Source organism: Phyllostomus hastatus, unplaced genomic scaffold (genome assembly GCF_019186645.2).
Source record: "Phyllostomus hastatus isolate PE091 unplaced genomic scaffold, TTU_PhHast_1.1 phas_contig_196, whole genome shotgun sequence".
Classification (NCBI taxonomy): domain Eukaryota; kingdom Metazoa; phylum Chordata; class Mammalia; order Chiroptera; family Phyllostomidae; genus Phyllostomus; species Phyllostomus hastatus.
In genome coordinates this window covers 32142308-32159787 of record NW_025333709.1, presented here as the reverse complement: position 1 = coordinate 32159787, position 17480 = coordinate 32142308, and the positions used below count along the sequence as shown (strand labels likewise).

Here is a 17480-nt window from a genome sequence, read left to right as displayed (position 1 = left end):
CAGTGCTTGTATTCAAGTAACCCTTCTTCTACTTAATAATGGCCCCAAAGTACAAGAGCAGTGAAGCTGGCAATTTGGATATGCCAAAGAGAAGCCGTAAATTGAAAAGGTATGTACATAGAGAAAAAAACATAGTATACATAGGGCTTGGTTCTACCAGCAGTTTCAGGTCCACTTGGGGTCTTGGAACATACCCCTAGCAGATAATGGGGAACAATTATATGTTGAATATCAAGAGCCTCTATTTTCAATACTCAAGTGTCTCCATTTTAAATTTAAGAGACATCAGCAAAGAGCATCCTAGCATATCTCAATAGTTGCCAAGGGGTAAAGGGTGATTAGACAGATGCTGGTACCCAGCTGTTCCCCAGCTCCACTGAGGTCAGAACAAGGAAGAACATTTTAGGTCAGCAACGGGGAGGCCAGGTAGTTTAGATATAAGAATAAAAAGTATTTAGGAACTAGAAACTTTCACAGAGAAGTTACTCAACACATATCAGATCAAATGCTTGAATGAATAAATGACTGAATAGATGAATAAGGTTGTAGTCTTCTGTCTTAGGTATACTGGGTTCACTCCTAAACAAATCTGAGAGATGAGCAACATGTTACCTTGATGAGTAGCCATGCCCATCAGTTCTGTAAATACGGTCCCAAAGATATTTTACTGAGGGTCTTCTCTGTCCCAGACACTGAGAATTCCTCTGACAAACTTCAGTCTGGGGCACAGGTGGCAAACACAAGGCCCGCAGGCCAAATCCAGGCCTCCACCTTGTTGTATCCGGCCTGGCACCTGCCCCTACCCAGGGGCAGCACTGAGCTCCTTGCCCCTAGTTAAGGAGTAGTCACATTTATACAGTCCTAAAGTTACATTCAGCCCTTTGAAGGTAACCGCAGGGCTGATGTGGGCCCTGGTGAAAATGAGTTTGACACCCCTGTTCTAGTGGAAGAGAATGAGACTTAAACACAGTCCTACCAACTAGGGAGACATTTATGGGGGAAAGCTACATAAAATTTTTAAAACAGAATATAAAATTCTGCTTCCAAATTTGACCTGTAGATTGAATATATGCATTTATTAGAACTTTTAAATTAACTCATTCAGTCATCAAATATTTATTGAGTGCTTGCTATATTCCAGACACATTCTAGACAGAGAAGATACAGTAGTCTGTACAACAGACAACCCGGGCCTTCTAGGAAAAGACAACAAACAATAAACAAATAAATATTCAATGTGTCATGTGACAGTAATACTGTGAGGAGAAGTAAAGTGAGACTAGGTGCATAGAGAGAGTCAGAGTGGGATGCTGCTTTATACTAAGGGCGGATCTGGAACAGCCAACCCCATAAGGTGACATTCAAGCAGATAAGACGTTACAGAAGGAAGCAAGCCATACTGCTACATGGGAGCAAAACATTCTGGGTAAGGAAACAGCAATTGCAAAGGCCCTGAGGTTGGAATAAACTTAGAGGGTTCCATGTATGACGAGGAAGCCAATGCTGATGAAACAGAGTAAGTAGGGGGAGAGTAGAAGAAGAGGTCGAAGACAAAGCAGGACCAGATCTACAATACCTTTTATCTGAGTAAGACAGGAAATCACTGGAGAGATTTGAGCAAAGAACAGATGTAGTATGACTCATATTTTTAAAAAATGATTTCCACTGCTGGGCAGACAATTAAGTATAGGGGGCAAGGATAACAGTAGGGAGATCAGCCAGGAGGTTATTGCAATAACATAGGTAAGAGACGATGGTGTCCTGGATTTGGGGTGGTAGGAACAGAGGTGGTAAGGAGTGTTTGGTTGGTAGAGTTGACTGAATTTTCTGTGGATTAGACATACAGGGTGAAAGAGAAAAAAAAAGACAGGCATGATTCCAAGGTTTGGGGCCTAACCAAGTGGAAGAATGGAGGTGCTATTTGCTGAGATGGGGAAGGCTGTGGCTCCAGAGGAAGGGAAGTAGGGGCTCTGTTTTGGACAAGTTAAATATTTGGAGCCCGTTGGACAACCGAGTGGAACTGTCAAGTGGGCATGGGGCAACATGGGTCTGGAATTCAAGTGAAGAGGAGGATGGTAGTACGCATTTGGATAAGTCATATTCATCAGTCAGACTGTTGTGACTGTGTGCAATACTGTTCACTCCTGGGCCAAGAATTATATCATCATTACTTTTGCTTTTCTGAACCAGGAGAATCAACTCTCTTCTTGATCTCGACACGCTGGAGTGCCACAGGGCCCAGGCCTCAGACAACTTCTTTTCTCTTTATACTCACTCCATAGCCATCCCAATGGCTTTCAATATTATGAAACATCCCAATTAAAAAATGAACAAGGGACCTGAACAGACACTTCTCCAAAGAGGACATACAGATGGCCAATAGACATATGAAAAGGTACTCAATATCATTAATTATCAGAGAAATGCAAATTAAAAACCACAATGAGATACCATCTCACACCTGTCAGAATGGCTATCATCAATAAATCAACAAACAAGAAGTGCTGGGGAGGATGTGGGGGAAGGGAAATCCTGCGCTGTGGGTGGGAATGCAGATTGGTGCAGCCACTGTGGGAAGCAGTATGGTGATACCTCAAAAAATTAGTGATGGAGCTGCCTTTGACCCAGCGATCCCGCTCCTGAAAATATATCTGAAGGAATCCAAAACACTGATTTGAAAGAACATAAACACCCCTATGTCCATTGCAGTATTATTTATAATAGTCAAGATACAGAAGCAGCCCAAGTGTCCATCAGTAGATGAGTGGATAAAACAGCTATGGGACATTTACACAATAGAATACTACTTGTCGGCCATAAAAAAGAAGAAAATTTTACCCTTTGTGATAGTATGGATGGACCTGGAAAACGTTATGCTAAGTGAAATAAGCCAGTCAGAGGAAGACAAGTACCATATGATTTCACTCACATGGGGGGTCTAATGAACAAACTGAACAAGGGATATAGAAATAGACTCATAGATAGAGAGCAAGATGACAGCTAAGGGTGGGGGTAGGTTAGGAGGTAGAGAGATTGAGCAAAAGGGAAAAAGGACTTATGGACACGGACAACAGTGTGGTGGTTGTGGGGGTGGGGGAGAGGGGTATAAGGGGACTAAATAGTAGTGGGAAAAACACCAAACTTTTTTTGAAATAAGAAAGGAAGGAAGAAGAAGGAATAAGTGTGTATAGAAGTGTCAAAGTGACTGATGATTATCTTTCAAAGTAGGAATATAATAAATATCTAAATATAATATATAAATAGCAGTATAAAGATGATATATGGAAACAGGAAGGTACATAGCAGGAGCAATAATAAAAACGTAGAAAGTGGCTTCCTTTAGGGGTGGAGAAGAAAATTAGGGAGCAAAGGATTATTCTTTTCATTTCAACTTGATACTTCAGTGGATGGATAAACAAAATGTGGCATAGCCATACAATGGAACATTATTCAGCCTAAAAAATGAAGTATTAATACCTGCTACAAAAAGAATGAGGTTTGATTTTGAATAACTATATTCTTTATACCTGAAACTCATATAATACTGTTTGTCAACTATACTTTAGTTAATTTTTTTTAAAGAATGAGCCTTGAAAACATTACCCTAAGTGAAAGAAGCCAGTCATAAAGGAACACATATTGTACAATTCCATTTATATAAAATGTCTAGAATAGGCAAATCCATAGGCAGGAAATAGATGACTGGTTTCCAGAGGATTGGAGGAGGAGGAAATGCGGGAATGATGGCCAATGGGTACAGAGTTTCTTTTCAGGAAAATGAAAATAATCTGGAATTAGATAGTGGTCGTGGCTGCTCAAACTTGTGAATATACCAAAAACTACTGAGTTGTATGCTTTGAAAAGGTGAATTTTATGGTATATGAGATATATCTCCATTTTAAAAAGCATACACTATTTGCAATGTTAAATTATACTAAAGTATTAACCTTGATAAAAATTAAAATGAATTAAAAATAGTATTAAACACAAACCCTGAATTAGCTTTGAAATAGATAAGGTTCCCCATCTAACTTAAACCTTACTCTAAGATTCCTGTTATTATTATTATTTGCCTTTTTAAAATATATTTTACTTTTCAATCATAGTTTACTTTCAATATTATTTTGTATTGGTTTCAGGTGGACAGCATAGTAGTTAGATAGTCATATACTTTACATTGTGTTCCCCCAATATTTCCAGTACCCACCTGGCATCATAAATAGTTATCATGACACCCCCATGACTATGTCGTAACTTCCAATTTGTACTTCTTAACCCCTTGGCTAACACAAACCTTGAGCCATGGCTGGCCTCAGGCAGTGGTGGTCAAGGCATGAAAGCAGGGGATGAAGATAGACAGTGCCTACACCCTCTTCCTTCCAGACCTCACACAAGGGAATCAAGCTGGTGGAAAGCGCCTGCTGCATAGTATGTAGGACCGCCAAGACTATACTTTCCAGGATCATTTCTATAGTTTGTTTCTAGCGAAGTTTTTCTGAACACGTAGAGCACCTGAAACCATGAGGAGAAGATGGAATGTTCTCTCCTGAGCCTGAAGCCGGTTCTTGGTCTTGCTTCAGTAACTGTCATTTGCCATTGATGATCATCTTCTTTCTCCTTGGAGAGAGTAAGAGAAGGACTTGAACAGACAGCTCTCCAAGGAGGACATACTGAGGATCCAGACACATGAAAAGATGCTCAGTATCACTAGCTATCACAGAAATGCAAATTAAAACCACAATGAGATACCACTTCACACCAGTCAGAATGGCCATCATAAACAAAGCAACAAACAACAAGTGTTGGAGAGGTTGTGGAGAAAAGGGGACCCTAGTGCACTGTTGGTGGGACTGCAGACTGGTACAACCACTATGGAAAACAGTATGGAATTTTCTCAGAAAACTAAAAATGGATCTGCCTTTTGACCCAGCAATCCCACTGCTAGGATTATATCCTAAGAACTCTAAAACACCAGTCCAAAAGAACCTATGCACCCCAATGTTCATAGCAGCACAATTTACAATAGCTAGGTGCTGGAAGCAACCTAGGTGCCCATCAGTAAATGAATGGATCAAGAAACTATGGCACATTTACACAATGGAATTCTATGCAGCAGAAAGAAAGAAGGAGCTCCTACCCTGTGCGACAGCATGGATGGAGCTGGAAAGCATTATGCTAACTGAAATAAGCCAGGTGGTGGAAGACAAATACCTTATGATCTCACCTTTAACAGAAATCTAACCAACAAAACAAACAAACAAGCAAAATATAACCAAAGACACTGAAATAGAGAACAGGCTAACAGTGACCAGAGGGGAGAGGGGAGGGAATTTCAGGGGAAGGGGGAAGGGTTTGAAGGAACAAGTACAAAGGACACATGGACAATAACAAGGCGGGGGGGGGGGGTTGGAAATGGGAGGAAGGTGGGGAGGGCTGGGGGGTGGACTGACATGGAGATAAAGGGAAGAAAACTGTACTTGAACAACAATTAAAATAAAAAAAATTATGTGGGACCCAGTGCAAAGTGAAAATGAGGGTCTTTTGTTCAAGGGAAAAGTGCTGTTAAAGGTACTAAAATATAAGGTTTTCCCCTTTTTCTTTTTTCTCTCTTGACTTATGGTGTTTTTTATTTGCTATTTAATATCTTTCTCAGAAAGGAAAAATTAAAAATTTAAATTATTAGCATAAATTGTACCATTTTACATTGTGCAGTGCCAGTTTCAGATACAAATATAATAGCATTTAATTTGCATGCAGAATCACCAAAATCACACAATTTGTATTTCGTAGTTTGTACATGCATATGTATTTAGTTCTTATCAGAACAATGAAAATACTGCACACAGCTAACTTAGCTGTTTTTATTTCACTTCTTGTTATGCGCACATCCCACTAAAATTCTGTGCTTTCACCTTACTGATGAGTAAAAAGAACAGAAAAGAAAGGGAATTTGGGGTTGCCCTATTTTTCCCTTTCTTTCCATGCCTTCATTTACAGCACAAGTAGTTGGCTAATGGCAGGGAAGTAAAAAAATAAACAAGTAAGAAAAGATACGATATGGGTACCTGGTGTTTCATGTTTCTTAGGATGCCTTCACCATCTGTGTTCCGAGGAAGTTCTGTCTCAGCGGCAAATATCGCCTCCCAGGGCCGGCAGCGGCCTGCTCATTTAGTTGGCTGTGTCAGATGCTCCGTGCGCTACTTGGAGTTTCCTTGAACTCTCACACATTGTCCATCCACCGGATTCTGTCCTCATGGGAACAAAGTGGCAAGAACCAGGGACCACACCTATATTGTGGGTATCTCCTTTGCTCATACGCATGTACCATCATTCCATTGGTCTTCACTTATAAAACACAAATTCACAGCTAAAATTATTCAGGATTTCAAGACCATGACAGCAGAACATTAAGCCAAAACTGGCACCCGTCTGAGCCAGGGGCCTAGGCAACTGCACTGGTTGTATACCCAGTACCTGGTGTGGCTGGTAGAGGAATCCCATTACCATCCACAACCCCACCTTCTGGCTGTGGGAGAATGTCCTGTCTTGCTTTCTGGCCCCTGCAGTGCACATGCACACCAAGAGGCGAGAGACACAGATTCCGAACACCCACTGGGTGTCTGAGCAACAGACCCTCATCTCCGTTCTCCCAGGTTTCTTTCCCTTGCCTTCACTGCTTCCTTTACAGAGGGCACGTCCATTATTCCAACCAGTTTCCTCTGTCTTTCAGCAAATTGTGCTCATTTCTGCCTTCCTACTATTTTGCTCACAATTTTCCTCTTTCATAAGTCTAACCACTACCACCTGCCCCCTGCCCAGTTAAAAACAAAATGAAACATGTCTTCATTTTTAAATCAAATTTCACCCTCTTTGGAGAACCTCCTTTCCAGGCACCTTGCGCTAAAGTGGACGCCCTCTGAGCGCCTCTCCGACCAAGGTTCCAGGCACCTGGCCATTTCCACCCGGTTTTGTTGCTTTCTGCTTTTCTGTATTGGTTTTGTCTCTTCAACTTGCTTATGAGCTTTGACTCTGAGAATTGTCGTCCATGTTTCTGGTGTCCTTCACAGCCCCTAGGACTGCAGTGCCCCTGGTGTTCTCTGAATGAATGAATGAGTGTGTAAATGAATCAATGGAACTACAGGATGCAAGTCAGAAAATCCTAGCTGAGCTGATGGCTTTTCTGTACCTAATACTTGACAAGCTGTGAGTGTACCTCTTCTGGCTTCAGTTTTTCCAGTTATTAAATTGGGACATTTGGGTATGACCTCACTTTGTCCAGGACAAATTGCGTTATTAGCACAATTGTTAGAATCTCTTGGGGGAAAAAAACTATACTTGTACGATAATTTTACCACACCCTTTTCTCTCAATCTCCACTAGGATGATTGAGGACATGAAAAGAATGTTTAAACTATATACTTGTATCCTTATTAAGTAAGAGCTATAATAGTAATGCCAAAAATAAAAATCACCAATACTACTAGTGCAGAAAAATTTATCCTGAACTTACTATGCCTTAGAAAATCAAAATATATCTGAGTTCATATTTACAGTTTTACTGGTTTTTTCCTGTGCATAACCCAGTTTTCCAAGTGTATGTTATGCACTGTACCTTAATTTAAGAACTGACTCAAACACAAAATGAGTACAAATTTAGACAGACTACCAGTAGCTTGGAAATTGAACAAACATACTAAGTTTGTAGAGATAAATTGTCCTTTCTGTTAACTTTCAAGGAAAGATAGATGGCCCACTAAAGTGGCCCTATTCAAGTGTGACGCTTTGATGGCATGTGCGAGTCAGCCTTCCTCCCCCTCACCTCCAGCCCCCAAACAGAACACTGTCACTTGTGTAAACAATGCCAATTCATCCCTGAAATGAAACCTCCTGGAAGAGTCCGAATAGGAAAATGTGTAGGAAATGACATACTTTGGGGGAGCAGATATCCTAGTGGTGTTGATAAGTGCATTTTAAATTTATAATTAAGGGAAACTGTAGCTCTACGAGGTTAACTAACTTGTCCTCGGCCATACAGCGAGGAAGTGAAAGAGTCTGAACCCAACCCTTCTGTCTAAATTACACCGACAGGCTTTCCAGCGCTCAGCACTTACCTTTCATTCACAAACTGGAGGGGAAGGAGAGGGGTCTACTGGAACCTACAAGGCTTTGCAGAAAAACTCTTACGTGCGCTATCAGCATTTAATGGTTTTGATCCTAAATACAAACCAGCCTCCCAGAAACATTAGGAAACGATCAAGGCAAAATTGTCATTTCTTTCTATTTTATTTACACATTTACAGATGGAGAGGTTGATGTCTTCCATCCCCAGGCTTCACAAACTTACGGGAAGGTGATGGTCAAAGGATCTCACCAGGATGCCTTTCTTCTCTTTCCTTGTTTTACCACTGACTTCCTTTCCCATCCTCGTGGGTAGCCACGTGACTGAGTTCTAGGCAATGGGAGTAGAGCAGGAGTGACATGCGCTGCTTCCAGCCCAGTTCATAGGCTCCACGTGTCCTCCTCCAGACTGCTGACACAGACAGGGAACCCTGCGCGGCCTTGGAAACTGCGTGATGAAGGTGGCACGACCGCCATCAGCCTAGGCTCCTGAATAACTGAAGAGTTATTCCCTCTCTCCCTCCCCTCCCCTCTCTCTAAAAATAAATAAATACAAAACTTTTAAAAAATCTAAAAGAATAAAATGAAAGACACAAGTGTTTCATTACAGTCAGGGTGGACTCTCGGGACACGAATTGCCTGTAATCAAGATGTGGCTGAGCAGGCTTGCGCTTCTCAGTCGGGCCTCCTGGAAGCGTCGTTCAGTTTCCTGCAATCCAGAAATAGGTGAACTAGCTGTTTCAAAACTCAGTATTTTGATTTGTTCTCACCTTTTTCTGACTTCATTTCCCTCTTCTGTCATAAATTAGAAGCAATTTCTTTTAAGCTGCATGTATTCCTGAGAAAGGCGGTTTCCTTTCCCGTGAGCGGCTCATGGCGCCTCAGTCTCGATCTCAGGCAGGTGCGCATATCCTGGGGCGACGTAGGTCCCCGGACCCTGACCATACAATTCTCCCGGGGAAGCCGAGCCTTTCCATTATTCCAAATAACCTTAGTCTCTCTCCCTTTGAGGTTTTTTGAGTTTGATGACTTGTCTTCCTTTAACAGATTATCTGAGGGTCCCCACGTTCCTTTCCCGGGCCAGGCCCTTACACCCATCATGGTAGAAACGTCCCTGATTACTCCGGTGTGTGCTCAGATCCACTGGAGGTCCAAATCTGGCCCACCGAGGAGTGCTGCTTGTCATGCACAATATTCTACATTTGCTTTAGTCGCTAGTATTTTAGATGTACAAGTTTCAAGTGAAATGACGGACCTTGCAGTGCTGAGTCCCTGTGCATTAAAATCAACCATTAGCTGAAGCCAGGCACCTGCTCCCCACACAGTCCAGTTCTCTCCCTGTGTTTTCCCAGCACCAAGGAGCAGCATCTCACACGACTATGCCCTTGACCTTCATAGGCTTTTGAATCTGCAACCCCTCTTCTGGCCCCTATGAGGTCAGAGATTTGCAAGCCATATGCAGCCCCAGCCAAAAAGGAGCTCATGATCAGGTTTTCTGCTCTTGGTGCTAACGCTGTCCTTCCTGGCCCTTTCCTGGGCTCTCTGCAGACCCACTCACCCTCGCCTCTGCAAGTCCCTGTCCACCCTCATTGTCTACAGCCCCCACCAGAACCATGCAGTGTGCAGTGGTCCTGACCACCTCTGAAGTCCAGAGGCGGGGCCCCTCCTTAAGCTGGCCTCACCATTAGTGAGACCAAGGCATTCTGAAGACACGTTGCCTCTAGAAACACTTGTGAAGGGAATTAAGTGTCTGGAATAGGACTTTAGTTTTAGATTTATTCAACTCTGTGAATGCAGGAGCAACTGGTGCCAATAAGAACCAAGGCTTGGAGGGCTCTAGCAGCAAAGTCTGTGCTTGACCAAAGCCAGGAAGGCCCTCCTGTAACAAATGCTACACCTGCTCTTTGCTGAACTGCTTGCCACGTTGTGAGGTTAGGAAGTGTGGAGGGAGTGCATAGAAAGACATGGAGAATTCTAGAATGTTAGAAAGTACTTCAAACTTCATCTAATCCAATTCCCCCAATTTACTTACCAAAAAAGTTTATCAGACCCTTAAGGGGTATTTTTCCTCCAAGCAAACAATGGAGTTGAACCCTTGTGAGTATAAGGTCAGCCGGGGGAACAAGTGCTTTAGGCGCTCACTGTGCCCCAGCTGCCTCTGAGCTCCTACTGGGGAGTTACGTGCATAATGTTTTGTCCTAGGTGGGGGGTTGGCTATGAAGGTGGGGTATGAAGGGTGTGTCAGTGAGTGTGCAGGGATTTAAGGTTTGTAAAAAGAGTTTAAGCGGAAAGGCTTTATTTCTCAAGTAAAAGCTTCATTTCCTATCTGTAAGAGAAGTAAAGGGACTGTCTGAATGAAATGCATTTGGTTAGGCATTCATTATAAGGAGCCTCCTTTGCCTTGAGAGAAACCTCTCATCACGAAGGCTCCCACACCTGATGCCACCATCCAGAGAAAACAAAAACTAGAAGAGGCCTTTTTGGGTTTCAATGCATAGGGAGTGTGTGTTTCAGGTTCATAGATTGTATGCAAATAGGGCTCATGTACCTGCTATAAGTGGTATTTTTCCTGTTGTGCCACATGCTGGAAGTTTTAGAGTCCTGATCCTATTACACTGTGGATATTTGAACCCTCTATTTGAAAACTTCCATTGTGTGGTCTCAGAAACTGCTGGCAGGCACAACGGCCACTGGAATAGCCATTTGCATGTTCTCCTTCCTCTCTCCTGACCCAGGCTTTGAAGAGGGCCTGGGGGGACGGTGTCGGCTCCAGGTGGGGAACACAGAGGGCTGTGCAGACCATACCATCACCCTCTTAGCCCCTGCTTTGGACTCGGGTTGGCCAGTCCACTGGTCGTAGTAGCACATTTCTCAAGAGTCACTGGAGTAGGTTTTGGAATGTCACTCTTTCTTGGAATGTCCTTTTGACCCTCTTAAAGACTCATCCTCAGTCTTTCCGCCAGCCAGCCTTCCCTCTCCTGGCAATCCTCTGACCCCAGCTCCTCACACCCTCCAGGCAGAGCTGGGTGCTTTCCCTTCTGTTTTCCCAAACATTCCTTATGGGAAGGTGCTCAGTGGCTGTCCCTGTGCCAGGAACTGGGGCCCTCAGTCAGCAGGCCTTGGCCCCTGCCTTCTGTGATTTGTAGCCTAGAGGAGACAGGCTTGTAAAGATGCCTCTGTAAATGGCAAGAAAGTGCAATCCTGGAAGAACATTGAGGAAACCCACAGGGTCCACACAAGGCAGTGAGGTAGGAGAGGTGGGGGTGAGGCAGGATCAGGGACATTTGTCGGAGGCAATGTAGAAGCTGAGTCATGAAAAACAGATGGGAGTTCCCCAGGCAGACCAGAGGGGAGGTATTCCAAACCTAAGGAGCAGCATCATTCTGTCAGTGCATAATCATTGGTCACCGACTGTGCAGCAGGCACTATTCTAGACTCGCTTTCACTGGAGATTCCATTCTAATGGGGATGGACAATAACAATTTTTTAATAATATGAAACAGCACATGCAAATACTCTGATGCATAAAATGCTGTGGTGTGTTTGGAAAACTTCACAAATTGTGGCTGGAGTGTCCTACTCAGGAAAGGTGGGGAAAGGGCAGGAAAGTCTTTTCTTACTTCTCACTGCAGGTACAGCTGTTGCAGCTGACAGCTTATAATTGCTTGTCCTTCTGAAACCTAAGGCTTCAGAAAATTGGGACGATCACAGCGGCTGTCTAACTTTGGAAACCTCCCCTGCGCATTCTCCTTAAACCTCACTCTGTGGTTCCAGCCTCATATTCAGAGAGCAGAGGATCATCATGCTTGAACTCTCCTGCAGAATCATTCCTTGCCTTGACTTCAAGACTCGGCCCTGCGGGAAGAAGACAGGTGTGACAGGGAAGCTGTGTGAGCCTGGCTGCCCTGTTTTACCTTTTGCCCCTGATTTTCTCTGTCATCAGGCACAAGAGCTGGGATATCAGCTTTTAAGACTCCCACGTTTTCCATGTTTTCAGAGGGTGTGCTGGGCCCGACTTCTGCTCCATCTTGGTTATCAGGAACAACTGGAAGATTTAAAACAGAGAAATAACGGGGTCGGATTGGAAGAACAGAGCTCTGGTGGTGTGGTAAAGTGGAAGAAGGACTGGAGGCTGGGGGCTGGGCATAGTCGTTAGGATTGAGCAGGGAGATGCACGGGAGGACATTGAGAAATGAGACCTGCCCACCAGAAGTCAGGGCAGCAGAGCTGGCAGGAATGTGATAAATTTGAGAGCTCTTGGGAGGTCAAATCAGCAAGATCTGTGAGTACCAGATGCAAGGACTAAGGAAAGGGAAGCATCTGAGGTAATTTCTAAGTTTGGACTTGGGAGAAGGAGTAGGGTGGTAATGCCATTAATTGAACCAGAAAATGAAGGGGGCAGCAGATTTTGCAGGGAGGCCAGTTTTGAAGCTCCTATTAGGTGTCCCCTAAGAATACCTGGGAAGGCAAAGAAATTAATGTTTTTGGACACTTCCATGTGCCCGGCACCAGGCTGGATGCCTTAAATATGTGTTCTCATTTAAAAACCTGGAAAGCAAATATCCCTCAGCTTATTTCACACATAAGAAATTAGGGATCCATGGATTTGAGTACTTTGTCTAAGTCCACCAGCTAGAAAGGTGAGGGTGAGAAGCTCTAACCCAACGGTATGTAATTCCCTAATTCTGGAGTTAATCAAGTCTACCTGGGAGTCACTGGTACATAGCCATAATTTAGGGAGATTTTCTGGGTTTATTTTTGTGTGTGTGTGGGTTTTTTTTTTTTTTGTCATTTAGATAATAGGCACCTGAAAGCCAAGAATCAGGCTGTATTCTCTTTTGCATACTTGAGCAGCAGTAGATAATAAATGGGTGATCTTAAGAAACAAAAACTTGAAAAGCTGTGGAAGTTGGTCTTCCCTACCTGGTTCTTGCATTTTCCCCACCGTCATCATTCGGCTGATACACCTGCTTCTCCGGCTGTCCCTCTTATTCGGAGGGAGTTAGGGATCCATGCCAGTGTTCACTGGGCTCCTGCAATGTGCTCTGCTTACCAGCCAGGGCTGCTGTAACAAATTACCATCGATTTGACTTAAAACAACAAGAACTTATTTTCTCACAGTTCTGAAGGCCAGTAACCTGAAATCCAGGCATCTATTCCATGCCTTTCTCTTAGCTTCTGGTGGTTGCTGGCAAAATCCTCAGTGTCCCTTAGCTTATAGACGTGTCACTTCAATCTCTAACTTTGTCTTCACGTGGCTTGCCCTTTGCATCTCCACATTTCAGATCTGCCTCTCTTCCTCTTAGAAGGACAATGCTCATTGTATTCAAGTCCCAGCCTAAATCCAGGATGATCTCATCTCTAGATTCTTAATTATACCTGCAAAGACCCTTATTTCAGGTAAGGTCACATTCTGAAGTCTTGGGTGGACATAATTTTGGGGAACCACATTTCAACGCACTATAGGTGTATGACAACTTTATGAGTTAGAAAGATCCCTTCGGGTATTTTTTTCTATTTTGCAGGTGAGAAACTGAGGCACAGGAAAGAGGAATAGGCTGCACAGGCTCCCTGTAAAGGATAGCAGAGCTAGGATGCAAACCCACACAGCCGGTCTCCTGGGGTCCTGCTCTAACCACTCTATTCTTCTACCTCCACATGCAAATCTCCTGGATCTGGCTAGAGCTTCTCCATCTCCTTCTCTGTACTGGCAGGAGTGCATTTAAAGGGTGACCTTCAAGAGAGGAAATCCTCCTTCTGTTGTCAAAGAGAGCTCAGGAGAGTGTGGCCTCCTAAATGGAAGGACAGGGGTAGGTAGCAGGTGCTGGTAAGAGAGAAGTGAGTGAGGGTGGGGCAGGGGCGTTGTGGCTCTCCGTAAAGCACACCAGGTAGACAGCCATCAGTGGGGGCCCCAAGTCATGACAGCCCCATCTAGAGCACTCTGGCAGCCCCTGAGGGCCTGTGCTCAGTCTGCAGGCTACAGGGTTCCATTTGCTGAGAGGTGAGCTTGGCTCCTCACAGATGAAAAGTGGGAGCCTGTTCCTCTCTTACAATCAAGAAAACCATTGGACTTCACAAGTAACTCCTCTTCCAGCGACTAAAATCTTTCTCCCATGATGCTACTGAGCACACACTGTATGAAGAACTCCTGTGTAGAAACCAAGCACGCAGCTCACACGTGCTCCTGACTCCTTTCAGGAGCCCAGCCCACCAGACAGCTGAGCGCCCACAAGGATTGCACTATGTGCAGTGGGGCTGCGATGCTGAACCAAACCAGAGGGCCCTTCCTGCTGCCCTCTCCTCGCTCATTTCCCATCCTCAGCAGCTGAGAGCTGAAAGCAATTCCTCTCACCATCTGAGACTCATCATTTTATTAAATCTCCACACGCCCTGAGTCTGAGCTCAGCAATACTTTTTTGAAAGCTATTTGGGGGTTAGTAGGTAATGCTATGGGTATGCTGTGCAGAGAAAATTTGAAATTTTCTTCCCACTTAACTTGGCTTATTCATATCATTCACTCCCTGGCTTGTTGCATTATTCCTCCCCCACCTACAATTTTGCAATTTTAGGTTTAAGGCCATTCTGAGAATGGCAGGTGTGATTATTTAGGTATATATAAATAAAACCTTCTAATAACAGTGTATGACAATAGTGTTTATAGGATGTTACTTTCTGTGTAAGGGAAGGAGGTATCAATACCTATACTGGCTTATATTTTCAAAAAATGGTAGAATAAACAAACGTGTCAACAGCTAATGAAAGTGATACTTCTCGGGGCAGACAAGAAATAAAATGGAAATTGGAACAGAAACTAGATTTATCCAAATGAGCCTAAACATATAGTTTGGGCTTTGGAACAATGTAAGTGTTTTACATAGGACAATAATTTAAATAAATTCCTCATAAATTAAAAGCAATCTAAAACAAATGAACTTTACTCTAGGTCAGGTTGGTGGCTAACCACACACAGTAGAGAATGACAAATAGGGTGACCAACCCTCCTGGCGTGACCAGGATTATCCAGGTTTTTAGTATAGATCTGGGAAATCCCTGAGTCCAGTGCAAACCAAGGTAGTTGGTCATCCTCTAAACTCATTATAAAATCCACTCTTCTAGCCCTGGCCATGTGGTTCAGTTGGTTGGAGCATTGTCCCATAACCAAAAGGCTGCTGATTCGATTCCTGGTCAGGGCACATACTTAGGTTGTGGGTTCAATCCCTGGTCCAGACATGTATGGGAGTCAACCAATGATGTTTCCCTCTCTCCCTCCCTCTCTCTCTAAAAAGCAATGAAAAAATATCCTTAGGTGAGGATAAAAAAAAAAACCCACTATTCTAACTGTATATCCTGAGTGAGATCAATTCTAAGGACAAATAAGAATCGCAAAGAAACATTTAACTGGATTCAGTAAATTTAGTGTTACTAAGGACTATCATCCAAAATGTACAAAGAACTCTGAAAACTCAACAATAAGCAAATGAACAACCTGACTAAAAATAAGGAAAAGACCTAAACAGACCATATATACAGAGAAGATATACAGATGGCCAGTAAACATATGAAAAGATGCTCAAAGTCATGTGTTATTAGGGGATTGCAAATTAAAGCAACAATGAGATACCACCACACACCTATTAGAATGGCCAAAGCTCAGAACACTGACAGTATCAACTACTGCAGATGATGGGGGAAAAGAGAAACACTCATTTGCTGTAGGAGACCGTTCTGCGTGGCGTGGGCCCAGCTCCCATTCGGAGATGCACAGGACCCACTCCCACAGATAAGTTCTCCTGTGGGGAATCAGGCCTGCAGTATACCTAGGCCACTTTGAGTCTTGCTCTTGCTAAAAAACTCCCTTACCCTGAACTGAGGACATTTACTGCAAAGTAACTTCCTAAAATCCATGCTAAACCTTCCAAGGATGAGTGTAACTGGTTCAACCACTTTTGGCTTTTCATTTGCAAATATCCCTCTTCTGTGATGTGATTAGAGGCATTGGCTCCTTTGTTTTCTGTAAAAGGTAACCACCTAAAGCAAACCTGTGCATAGTAAATGGGGACCATCATGTAATGTGCCGAGAGATAGAAATAAAGGCCTGTCATGGCAGAGGCTGTGGCTTTTGCTCCCCTTAAGAGAAAAGCCATGCTGTCCCTTTTCCTCCACCAGACTCAGTAGTCAGTGTGAATGTCTCATTTCATCCATAATGACTCGGATACTGTGGGCCGGTGTCTGCATCAATGTGCTATGTTGGAACTGCAAAATGACAGTCACTTTCAAAGACAATTTGGCAGTTCCTTTCAAAACTAAACACTCTTACTATATGATCTAACAATTGATTTGAAAACTTATGTTGACACAAAAACTTGCACAGGGATATTGCAGCTTTATTAATAATTGCTAAAACTTGGAAGCAACCAAGATGTCCTTCAAGAAGTGAATGGATAAATAAATTGTGATACATTCAGACAATGGAATATTATTCCATATTAAAAAGAAATGAGCTACCAAGTCATGAAAAGACATGGAGATCATTTAAATGCATATTGTTGAGTGAAAGAAGCCAAGCTGAAAAGACTACATACTGATTGATTCCACCATATCACATTCTGGAAAAGGAAAAACTACAGAGGCGGTAAAAGAATCAGTGGTTGTGAGGGGTTAGGATCATTAATTGCTGGGAGAGGGATGAAAAGGTGGGACACAGAGGATTTTTAAGGCAGTGACACTACTCTGTGATACCATCATGGTGGAGGTATGTCTTTATACAACTGTCTAAACCCGTAGAATGTACAACACCAAGGGTGAGCCCTGATGTAAACTATGTACTTTGGACCATTAGGATGCAACAAGTAGGCTCACTGTTTGTGATAAATGCACCACTCTGGTGAAGAATATTAATGACAGGGGAGACCGTGTGCATGTGGAGGCAGGAGCTCAATGGCAACTCGGCTCAGTTTTGCTGTAAACCTAAAACAGCTCTAAATAATAAAGTCTACTTTTAAAAAATGTTGATGGGGAACTCTTTACTGGATGGATTAGGCTAATATCACCTGAACCCACTGATCAATCTTTAAGAAAAATCAAAACAATGAAATATACGGAAAAGTCTCAAGTACAGAATAAAACCTTTCTGTTCCTTAGAAGTAACTTGTGCACATGATGCCTCATTACCCTGAAACACTTCAGTGTGTACTTCCTACAAACAAAGACATAATCCTGGTAAACTACAATGCAACAATCTAAACCAGGAAATTAACATTCATATATTACTGTCAAGAACGCGGAAGGGTCTGAGTTTTTATATAAGCCAACAAGTTAGCCTGCCACAGTTTCATGAATACTGGCAGAAGTCATGAGATTCC

The 17480-nt window shown here is 43.1% G+C and overlaps 1 non-coding gene across 1 annotated transcript; it reads left to right on the top strand.

Moving 5' to 3' along the window:
- Positions 1-4443: 4443 nt before the first annotated feature.
- On the top strand, positions 4444-4654 carry LOC123815984. Its single transcript, XR_006785200.1, has one exon. It is a non-coding gene; the product is annotated as a small nucleolar RNA U3 (small nucleolar RNA).
- Positions 4655-17480: the final 12826 nt, after the last annotated feature.